We start from the raw sequence: 12,466 nt of genomic DNA on the forward strand, positions 1-12,466 counted from the left end.
CGTATTGGTATTTCTCCAACACTGCTCTTTCTGTTAAGGATCATTTTTGCAATTCAGGATCTTTTATTGTTCCATATGAATTTTTAGATTAACTCTTCTATTGCCTTGAAGAATGAGGTTGGAATATTGATAGGTATCAAATTGAATTTGTAGATAGCCTTGGGAAGTATTGCCATTTTCACCACCATGTTGATCCTTCCAATCCAGGAGCGTGGGAGGTTTTTCAACTTTCTAAGTTCTGTTTTGATTTCCCTTTTCAGATTTTAAAGTTTTCATAATAGAGGTCCTTCACTTCTGTGGTTAAGTTAATTCATAGGTATTTAATTTTTGTGGTCTTATTACAAATGGAGTTGTTTTCTTGATTCGAGCCAAGCTTTTCTAATTGTTGGCATAAAGAAAAGCCATTGATTTTTGAGCATTAATTTTGTACCCTGCTACTTTGCCAAAGTTTTGAAGCAGCTTAAGTAATTTAGAAGTGGAGTTTCTGGGATTCTTTAAATACAAGATCATGTCATCTGCAAAGAGGGAGAGTTTTACTTCATCTTTCCCTATTTGGATCACTTTTATGTTTGCCTCTTTTCTTATTGCCATAGCTAGACATTCTTTCTTTCTTTCTTTCTTTCTTTCTTTCTTTCTTTCTTTCTTTCTTTCTTTCTTTCTTTCTTTATTTATTTATTTTTGTGAACATACTGTACAGAGGGGTTACAATTACATGGGTAAGAGAATGAGTACATTTCTTATCAAGCATTGCAGCCTCCTCCTTTGTTTACCCTTCACATCCCTTCTCAGCCTCCAACCGCTCCCCCACCTAATCCTCCCCCCCACCAAAGTTGTAATGTTCGTTTTCAACATGACAATTGCAATTTGTCCACCTGTATCCTTAAACGACTTGTTTTTCCCCTTCTCCTCCACAAATTATACCGACATCAAATATAGTGAAAGCAGGGGTTATACTGTGGGGGAGGGACATACAAAGCAAAAAAAAAAATAACATTATAAATGCGTTAGAAACAAATGCATGAAAGAAAAAAAAATTAAACACATATTTAAGAATTCATTTTCCTAACATCACATTATCTGACCTTTTCTGCTTGACTCATACATATACTAGATATTGCAAATAAGGGAAACCATGAGACCTATGTTTCTTTGGGCTTGGCTTACTTCACTTAATATAATTTTTTGCAAGCCTTTCCATTTCCTAAAAAATGGGACAAAATCATTCTTTCTGATGGAGGTTTAGAATTCCATTGTGTATATATACCGTATTTTCTTGATCCGTTCATCTACTGAGGGGCATCTGGTGTGGTTCCATATCTTAGCTATGGTAAATAATGCTGCAATAAACATAGGTGTGCTGGTATCTTTAGTGTGGTCTTGTTTGTAAACATTTGGGTAAATGCCCAAAAGTGGGATTGCTGGGTCATAGGGGAGTTCTATGTGAAGTCTTTTGTGGAACCTCCATACTACTTTCCAACGTGGTTTAAGAAGTTTACACTCCCACCAACAATGAATTAAGGTTCCCTTCTGTCCACATCTCCTCCAACATCTGTTGTGGTTAGAGTTCTTGATTTTTGCCATTCTAACTGGGGTGAGGTGGTATCTCAATGTTGTTTTGATTTGCATTTCTTTTATGGCTAGGGAGGTTGAGCATTTCTTCATGTGTCTATTGACTATCCTTCTTTCTTCTTCAGAGAAGTTTCTCTTTAAGTCTTTAGCCCACTTATTTATTGGGCAGTTGTTTCTTTGAGGATTTGTTGTTGGGGGATCTAATTTTTTGAGTTCCAAGTATATTTTAGATGAGATACCCTTGTCCGTTGTATGGCTAGTGAAGATCTTCTCCCAATCCGTGGGCTTTCTATTGATCTTGATAGCTATGTGCTTTGCCATGCAGAAGCTCTGCAATTTCATGCAATCCCATTTGTCTAACCTTTCTTTGATTTCTGTGTTTCCGGGTATCTATGAAGAAAATTTAGGCCTGCGCCAAGGAGACCTAGGGTTTCTCCTATTCCATCCTGTAATGTTTTCAGAGTGTCTGCTTTGACTTCGAGGTCTTTGATCCATTTGGAGTTGATTCTGGTGCAGGGTGATATATAAGGATCTATATAGCTACACATTCTAATACTAGATTGAAGAGAAGTGGAGAGAGTGGACATCCTTGTCCCATTCCTGGTTTAAGAGGAAATGGCTTTAGTTTTTCAACATTAAGTATAATGCTAGTTGTAGGTTTGTCATATACAGCCTTTATTGTATTGAGGAATGTTCCATGGATTCCTAATTTTTCTAGGACCTTCATCATAAAGGGGTGTTGGATCTTGTCAAATGCTTTTTCTGCATCTATTGAGATAACCATGTGGTTCTTGTCCTCGCTTTTGTTGATGTGCTGAGTTATATTAATTGATTTGTGTATAGTGAATGAGCTTTCATCACTGAAATGAATCCTGTTTGATCGTGGTTTATGGATGAATTGTTGAAGTCGATTGGCCAAAATTTCATTGAGAAGTTTTGCATCAATATTCATGAATAAATGGGTCTATAGCTCTCTTTTTTGTTGAGTGCCTGTCTGGTTTTGGGGTGAGGGTTATGATGGCTTCATAGAATGAGTTTGGTAGTGAACTTTCTCTTTCAATTTCATTGAAGAGTTGGAGGAGTATGGGTGTGAACTCTGTATTGAAGGCCTTATAGAATTCCGCTGTTAAACCATCTGGTCCTTGGCTTTTCTTAGATGGGAGGTCTCTTATTGCTGTTTCTATTGCAATGCTTGATATGTGCCTGTTAAGATGGTTTAACTCATGTCGATATTTGCTAGGAAAAGGTCCATTTCTGCCAAATTCTCAAAATTATTAGCATAAAGGTTTGAGAAATATTCCCTTATATTGTTCATAATCTTGGTTGTTTCTGTGGTGATGTTTCCATTCTCATCTCTGAGTTTATTTGGGTGTGTTCTCTTCTTTTTCTGATAAGATTTGCTAAGGGTCTGTCAATTTTGTTTATTTTTTTGAATAATCAACTCTTTGTTTTGTTGATTATATCAATGGTTTTTCTTGATCCTAATTTGTTTAATTCTGATTTAATTTTAATGCTTTCTTTCCATCTACTGGAATGGGGTTTATCTTGCTGCTCATTTTCAAGTAAGTTCTGGTGTCTCATTAAATTGTTGGTTTCAGATCTTTCCAATTTGTTGATGTAGGAACTCAGAGCTATGAACTTGCCTCTGAGTACTACCTTTGCTGTGTCCCAGAGGAGCAGGTAATTTGTGTGATCATTTTTGTTGAGTATCATGCGTATTTGAATTTCCTTTCTAATCTCTTCCATGACCCACTGGTGGTTCAACAGTGTGTTCTTCAGCCTCTATGTGTTACAGGATTTCCTTTAGTGGCTTTTGGTGTTGAATTCTAATTTTATTCCCTTGTGTACTGAGAGGATGCAGGCTATAATTTCAACGTTCCTGAATTTGGACAGATTTGCTTTGTAGCCTAGAATGTGGTCTATTTTGGAGAATATTTCATGTGCTGCTGAGAAGAAGGTGTAATCTTTTGCTACTGGGTGAAATATTCGGTATATGTCTGCTATGTCTAGTTGATCTATGCATATTTTAAGATCTGAGTTTTCTCTGTTAACTTTTTGCAGGGTTGATCTATCTAGAAGAGATAGTGGTGTATTAAAGTCTCCCATAATTAATGTCTTTGGATCTGTGTGAGATTTAAGGGAAAGTAGTTTTCTTGAATAAATTTCAGTGCTTCATTATTTAGTGAGCCTGGGGTGGCAGCAGGGATGGAATAGATCCCAGCAGAGTGCCCATTCAGCAGGGTGGTTGGCCCGTAGAGCATGGATTGGTGGTGGCTGTGGTTTCCTGGGAGCCTTGTGAGGGGTTGGAGGGTGCCCATGGGGATCCAGCCAGTGCTGCATTCACAGGCTGACATTGAGGGCTTACCAGGTGGTGCCAATTTCTGGTGACTGTAATATTGGTGTTGCTGTAGCCACCAGGGGGGTGGGGGAGCCATTCGCCAACTCGGATGACTTCAGCAGATTCTCTTCTAACTTTCCGTGGGTCTAGTGTTGAGAGTTTACTTCAGTTTTTGCGTGCTCCTCTGCTTAAAATCTGCAGAGGGTCCTGGCATGGCATGGCATGGCATGGCATGGAGATGCGTGAAGCTGCTCCACAGGGGTCCTGTTCACTGTTTCTCTTTTCTCTTTCCTTATTTTCCTGCTAGGATAATTCTCTTGTAGTAGAAAAACTCTTTAGGTATTTAAAGTTTGATTGGAGTAGATCTCTTGAGGTAAAGTGTGGCTGTGCCACTAGATTTCCTTTGGTCAGAGACCCACAGTAGGGCTAACTGTGAGAGAGCCAACATCTTCATTAATTAATTTTTGATAGCATCCAACTTACATTTTATTTACAACATATTTTTAAATACAAAATCACCAGATTATATTACCTTGACAAACTCATGTCAAAAGCACTAACAGTTATGTCATCACGGAAATTCTGATGATATTTAAGTGCAATCTACATAAAAGTCAATTTGATTTGCTATTTGTGTTTTAATCAGTTTTTTTTTGTTGTTTGTTTCTTTTTGTTTGTTTTTTTGTTGGTCATGGGGCCTGAACTGTGTCCCTGGGCACTGTCCCTCAGCTCTTCAGCTCAAGGCTAGTGCTCTACTACTTTAGCCACAGCACCACTTCTGGCTTTTTCTGGTTATATGGTTCTGAGGAATCGAACCCAGAGCAACATGCATGCAAGGCAAGCACTCTATCATTTAAGCCACCTTCCCAGGCTCTTTTTTTTATATTTTAAATCAGCAGTCCATAAAGATGTATGCATAAAAACCAATGCTAAAAATAAGTATATAATACCTCCCTTCCAGGCTCATTCATGGGCTGGCTTTTCATAGTTTTACTTGCAGTCAGCTAAAGTCACAGAATAGTGAATGAGAAATTTCAGAAACAAAATTTAAAAAGTAAACGGCAATATGTGTATGAAGATATGAAGTTATGATAAGAGAGTCTTATTTTCCATTTGTTTATAGTAATTGCATTAAAACTGATATCTTCTAATTATTTTCAGATACAATGCATTGTTTTTAATCATATTTATCCTGAAAAACAAAATATTTCCTCTTAGTTAACTTTGACACTGTTTAAACCCTCTCCTGTAACATTTTCTTATTTTTTTTGTTTGTGTGTGCTTGACTTATATCACCTAATAAAATATTTTTCAGGAATATCTGTTCTCATCATGACAGAATTTCTTTAAGGGGGAAATTACTAGGGTTTGAACTCAGACTCTTATGATTTCTAGGCAGGTGCTCTACAACTTGAACCACATATCCAATCCTTTGTGGTCTAGTTTAGTTTTGAGATTTGCACATGTATCCCGGTATAGCCCCAGATCACTCTCTTCCTACCTCAAAATTTCACTTATGTGGGATAACAGGAAAGCATCTCCAAGATTACATTTTTAAATATAATTTTGAAACACTGTATCTCCTCACTTACTTGAATCTTTATTTCTTCTAGATGTCCGAATTTCATTTTTCAAAGTCAGAAAAATATTCCATTTGATGTGCCACTGTTTTTTTTAATCTATTTATGAGTTGATATACATTTAGGTTCCCTCCATTTTTTTTGCTCTTGCTATTACTGCTGCAATAAATATGGGTATTCTGATGCCTTTTGGGTAGAGCAAGTTCATTTAGTGGTGGTATTTAAGCAACAGTGGAATTGGTAGATTATTCAGTAGTTTTGTTTTTAAGTTTTAAGAACCCTCATATTTTGTTCTATAGTAACTATACTAAAATGTGTATAATGTTTCCATTTTTGCACATTCTCAATAACACTTATTCTATTTTTATCATATTAACAATAGCTATACTACCTGAGGGTAGGTAAAATACCTCTGTGTTTTTTATTTGCAATTTTCTTGATGACTAGCAATTTTAATATTCCTTATATTTCTGTTTGTCTGTATCTTTTAAAATAATATATATTCTCGTTATAGCCCATTTCAGTTGGATTATTTGCTCTTGGCTTTTGAGTTGTTTGTGTTCCATATTTGTTTGAATTATAAACCCTTTATAGATATGTAATTTGAAATATTATCAATTTTGTGAATTATCTCTTCATTCTGCTAATTGTTTCCTTTGCTTTGAAGACTTTTTAGATGGATAAAATACTGTTGAAAATGTTTGCTTGTTTTGTCTGTGTAGTTGTAATCATATCCAAAAATCATATTAGCAATGGCAATTTCCCTGTAATATTTCCAGCAATTTTTATTCTAGGAATTTCATAGTTTATAATTTTACATTTAGGTGGGTAATCTAGTTTAATATTGCATTTGCACATTGTGAGAGCAGAGGTCTAATTTCACACTTATTTATTTCTATATACAGCTTGCCTAGGCCATTTTATTGAAGAGATTGATCTTTGTCACAGTGTATTATTGTCATATTATCAAAACTCAGTTTGTTAAAAATCAGTGTTTTCTTTTCTTTTTGCTTGATTTACATGAATTTTAGGATGATATTATAAAAGATTTGTATATTTTTTCAAAAAATACTTTGAAGTCAAGTAGTGTGATGTCACCAGCTTTTCAGTATGCTAAAGCTTGTTTTGGCTTTTTGTGTGCCTTTTTTCTTCTATAGAAACATAAGATTCTTTTTCTCTTTTTTAATGTTTTGTTTTATTGTGGAAATACTGTACAGAAGGGTTACAGTTACATAAGCAAGGTAATGAGTACATTTCTTATCAAGCAATGTTTCCTTCTCCTTTGTTTTTTCCCAACCACCCCTTCCCTCCTACCTCCACAACTACACTTCCCTGCTCCCCGCCTAAATTTTAAAGTTTGTTTTTCAACATAGTGTTTTGTGCATCTCATTGTTACAATGGGTCAACCTGTATTACTATTTGCAGATTGTGTTTTTTCCTTTTCCCTCCCCAAATTATACTGACATAAAATACAGTGAAAACATGGGTTACACCATGGGGGAGGAACATACAAAGAAACAAAAAAATCACATGGTACATTATAAACCTGTTAGAAAAAACAGCAAGAAAGAAAAAACGCTGCACCAGAATCAACTCCAAATGGATCGAAGACCTTGGAGTCAAACCAGACACCCGGAAAACATTACAGGATGGAATAGGAGAAACCCTAGGTCTTCTTCTTTTTTTGTTAATTCTCTCAAGTATGACATTTTTATTTGAATTAGGACACTAACACTAACACTATAGATGGCATTGGGTAGCATGAACATTTTAACTGTATTAATTCTTCCAATCTGTGTAAAGTTATATGTCTAATTATTTGTATCCTATTTGTTTTTTTATTTTTTCATCAATGGCTTATAGTGTTATTTTTCCTCCCTGGTGAGTTTATAGTTAGGTATTTTTATAAAAACTACTTAAATCAGATTATTCTCCTAAATTATTTTTCAGATAGCTACTCAGTATAGAGACGCACAATTGAATTCGTTTGCTGAAAACGTATTCTGAAAACTTAACATTCTAGTTTTATCTCAATGTTATTCCATTTTAATATGTGAAAAATATAATCTTTTAAATTACCTAGTGAATTTTTTCTTTTTTTCTTTTTGATGTACAGAGGGGTTACAGTTACCTAAGTAAGATAACAAGTTCATTTCTTGTCAACCTTTTTACCATTTCCCTCATTTTTCTTCTACTTTACCTCCCCCACCCTCTTCATCCCCATGTTGTACAGATCATTTCCAACATATCGTCTTGTATGTATCTCGTGTATATTACATTGGTTCTTTGTCTTACCATTCTGTTGTTCCCCTTCCCTTCCTTAATTCAAATAAAGGTATATACAATACCAGGATACCCAAATAAAATGCAGTGACAACACGGGATATACCGCAGGAGGAAGAACATAGAAAAATAACAACAAATCCCATAGTACATTAAAACCACAACAACAAAGAAAAACCTCTTGTGTCCATTCTTTTGTGTGGTACTAGGTTTAACACTCATTGATTCATGCTGGCTTGGTAAGTTCCACTTGAGCTATGCCTCCAGACCAGAAATTATGATTCCTTCCTTCTTCTCCCTCTCAGCTTCTGTCTCTGTCTTTCTCTGCCTATGTCTTTGTCTCTGTCTCTGTTTTTCTCTCTGTCTCTGTTTCTCTCTCTCTCTCTCTGTTTCTCTATCTCTCTGTTTCTCTTTCTCTGTTTCTCTCTCTCTGTTTCTCTCTCTGTTTCTCTCTCTCTCCCCCTCTCTCTCTCTCCCTCTCCCTCTCCCTCTCTCTGTCTCTGTCTCTCTCTCTCTCTCTGTCTCTCTCTCTGTCTCTGTCTCTCTGTCTCTCTGTCTCTCTGTCTCTCTGTCTCTGTCTCTGTCTCTGTCTCTGTCTCTGTCTCTGTCTGTCTCTGTCTCTCTGTCTCTCTGTCTCTGTCTCTGTCTCTGTCTCTGTCTCTCTCTGTCTCTGTCTCTCTCTCTCTCTCTCTCTCTCTCTCTCTCTCTCTCTCTCTCTCTCTCTCTCTCTCTCTCTCTCTCTCTCTCTCTCTCTCTCTCTCTCTCTCTCTCTCTCTATCCCACTCTCTGGCTCTCTTTCTGTAGTGCTCAGGTACCAACAAAGGCTGGTGCACCACTTGATCCATACAAATCTAAGTTTTCTGAATTACTAAGACAAATAGTTTCTGTTCTGAATACTATACTGTGGATTTTTTTTCTCTAATACAAGCAATATATCATTGGTACTTTTAGGATATTATTCATAGTTTACTTTTTTCCCTACATATTCTTTGAGTCCTAAATATATTTTTTCATTTCATTTTGAGTGGGTTTAAATTAAACACTTTACACACATATGATGATAGGTAGTTGCCATCTTATTAAAAGATAAGTAATAAAAATCAATTTGGACATCATATTCAGATGAGCAACATCTGTTCATAGCTCATAGCTGTTTTCACATTAGTATTATCTTGATAGACTGTTTCTTTTTAACATTCATGTTATCAGTATTTTCTGTATTTTTTCTCTTAAAAATATCAGTGTTCCTAGAGAAAACTATGAACAATTCCTACAAGGATAGCATAATTCCAGAGGCCAAGTTTCTAGGAATTGAATGAAGGAAGATAGAAGAAGCATATATAATTTATGCTGTATGTTTCTGCCTGTGATTTTAGTATAAATCTCCAGTGTTTTGTTATTTGAAGTTTTTTCTCCAATTTGAGAAAATGTATTTTACTCTTGTTAGTTAGAAAATGAAATTACAGGAAGTAGTGCTGTGGCTCAAGTTGTAGAGCACTCACCTTGAGATGAAGAGCTTAGGGATAGCACTCAGGCTCAGAGTTTAAGCCCCACGACTGAACCAAAAAACAAAACATAACAAACAAAGAACAAAGAAAGTAAGCAAACGAAATCACAATGTCCTACTGAGTTTTTTGTTTGTTTGTTTATTTTTTAGGAGAAAAGGTTGCAAGGTAAATGGAGAATAAAAACATGGACATTTCTGCTTCATCTAATTAATCTATTTACCTATTTTACAGGGAACTTCCTCCACTACTTAAAGGACCTGGCGGCACCAAATCCAATACCTTTTAACATTTGCCAATGAATATTTGGTTTGTTCTGGTTTCATGCTTTGATCATTCCTTGCCTACACTGCCAGTATGCAATTTAGCTTAATGGTTCTGTTATGTTAAAAACAGTGTATATTTCTATATCTCAGAAATGTTGTTTCTGCTGTCTGCTTTTCATGACTGTGTACTGTTGCTTGGTTTATAATTTAATAAATCCCTCTACTCTCACTGAGTAAGTTTCTTTCTTTCCCATTTATTTATTAGCATCATTAGTTGCATAGGGATTTGCAATTAGACATGTACATGTATGTATATGATATAATATACCCTTTATTTATATTTTATTGTAAAAATACTGTACAGAGGGGTTACAGTTACATGAGCAGAGTAATGAGTACATTTCCTATCAAGCATTGTTAACTTTTCCTTTGTTTATCCCCTACCATCCCTTCCCTCCCACCTCAACTACTACACTCCTCTCCACTGTCTAAATTGTAAAGTTCATTTTTCAAGGTAGTGACTTATGCATCCCATTGTTACCATAGGTCAACCTGTATCCCTATATAAGCATTCTGTTTTTTCCATTCCCCTCCCTCCAAATTAGTAAAGTATATATACAAGATGAAGGGCACTGATATCAAATTCAGTGAAAACAGGGGTTATACCATAGGGGTGGGACATACAAAGAAGCAAAAAAAAATCACATGGTACATTATAAATATATTAAAAACAATAGCAAGAAATATAAAAACCACTTGTGTCCCTATCTTGGGGTTCATTTCGCTTAACATCATCTTTTCTTTTAATTTAATTTAATTTTATTTTATTTTATTTTATTTTTGTGAACACACTGTACAGAGGAGTTACAATTACATGGGGAGGATAATGCGTACATTTCTTATCAAGTATTGCAGCCTCCTCCTTTGCTTACCTGTCACATCCCTTCTCAGCCTCCCCCCCACTCCCCCACCCAAACCTCCCCCCTCCCCTCCACCCACCCCCGCAACAATATTGTAAAGCTCGTTTTCGACATGACAACTTGTACTTCTCATTGTTGCAACAGGTCCACCTGTATCCTTAAACAACTGGTTTTTCCCCAACTCCTCCAAAAGTTATACTGACAACAAATATAGTGAAAGCAGGGGTTACACTGTGGGGGAGGGACATAGAAAGCAACAAAGAGATAATCTTATAAATGTATTAGAAACAAATGCATGAAAGAAAAAAAAACATTAAAATACATATCTAAGGGTTCATTTTCCTAACATCACATTATCTGACCTTTTCCACTTGACTCATACACAAACTAGATATTGCAAATAAGGGAAACCATGGGACCTATGTTTCTTTGGGCTTGGCTTACTTCACTTAATATAATTTTTTCCGAGTTTTTCCATTTCCTAAGAAATGGGGCAATGTCATTCTTTCTGATGGAGGCATAGAATTCCATTGTGTATATATACCATATTTTCTTGATCCATTCATCTACAGAGGGGAATCTGGGTTGGTTCCATATCTTAGCTATGGTAAATAATGCTGCAATAAACATAGTTGTGCTGGTAGCTTTAGTGTGGTCTTGTTTGTGATCATTTGTTAAATCTTGATCTTCTTTTTCTTATTTTGTTGCTTATGATTTAATTTCTACTTTCGAATACATGAGTATAGAAAGTCTTGTTTTTTCTTGGTCTTCCATTTTCTTGGAATAATTTATTTTGTCTTTTACTTTCAGTGTTTAAATGTTCTTAGAATGTGAATTCATTATTAGGATATATGCTTGATTTCATTTTTACATCTATAAAGTTACTTTATACCCTTTATTTGATAATTTAATTCATGTACTTTTAGGTAACTATTATTAAATAAGTTGTTCAGTCATTATGTAACTTACTGTCTACTATTTTTGTAGTTTTTTATTTCTCTGCCTCTTAAACTTGCCCTGGTGGTAAAATAAACAACCGTAGTAGTGCCTTTGATTCTTTACTGGTTTTTCGTATGTCTTTTACAGATGTAGGATTTTTGGTTTTCATGAAATTTACACAAATATTTAAATTACTTTTATTATATTTAAACAATTTTATGAAGGAGTTGCCACTATTTATGTAATAAGCTACTTTAGATTGATAACACAGTCACAGTTTAAGAACCGAAGTATAGCAAGGCACTGGTGGCTCATGCTTGTAAGTCCAGCTATCAAGAGGCTGAGATCTGTGGATTATAGTTTGAAGCCAGCCAGGGCATGACAGTTTGTGAGACTCTTACTTGCAGTTAACATCTAGAAAGCAGAAGTGGTGATGTGACTCAAATTGCTAGAGTGCTAGCCTTGAGCAAAAAAGCTCAGTGACAGTGCCCAGGCCCTGAGTAGTTCAAGCCCAATGACTGACTAAACCAAAACCAAAACCAAAACCAAAACAAACAACAAAATATCCAAGCCTCAGAAATATATGCTAAACAATGAGAACATTCAAGAAAACTCTCTATTTCTATTCTGCTTCATATATTTCAGTTTTTGACACCCACATTTTTTTTTTGTCGGTCATGGGGATTCAACTCTGAGCCTGGGCACTGTCCCTCATCTCTTCAGCTCAAAGCTCTACCACTGAGCCACAAAGCCACTTCCAGTTTTCTGGTGGTTATTTGGAGATAAGAGTTCTCAGGCTGGCTTTGAGCAGCGATCCTCAGCTCTCAGCTTCCTGAGTAGCTAGGATTACAGGCGTGAGCCACCAGCACCTGGCTTGACACCCACTTTTTACTTTTTTTTCTACCCCAACTCCATATTTTTGAATAAGCTGTTTTCCAAATTACAGGTTCTTTCTTGTTGTTGTTCTACCGTGGTATCATAGCCTTTAGTTGGGTTTGTAATATCAAGGAATGTGTTTTCAACTCGAATTTCTGTTCCATCTTTTTAAAAAGTTACTTTCCTGTGT

The sequence above is a fragment of the Dipodomys merriami genome, unplaced genomic scaffold (genome assembly GCF_024711535.1).
Source record: "Dipodomys merriami isolate MVZ:Mamm:240054 unplaced genomic scaffold, mDipMer1.0.p SCAF_3, whole genome shotgun sequence".
Lineage (NCBI taxonomy): Eukaryota > Metazoa > Chordata > Mammalia > Rodentia > Heteromyidae > Dipodomys > Dipodomys merriami.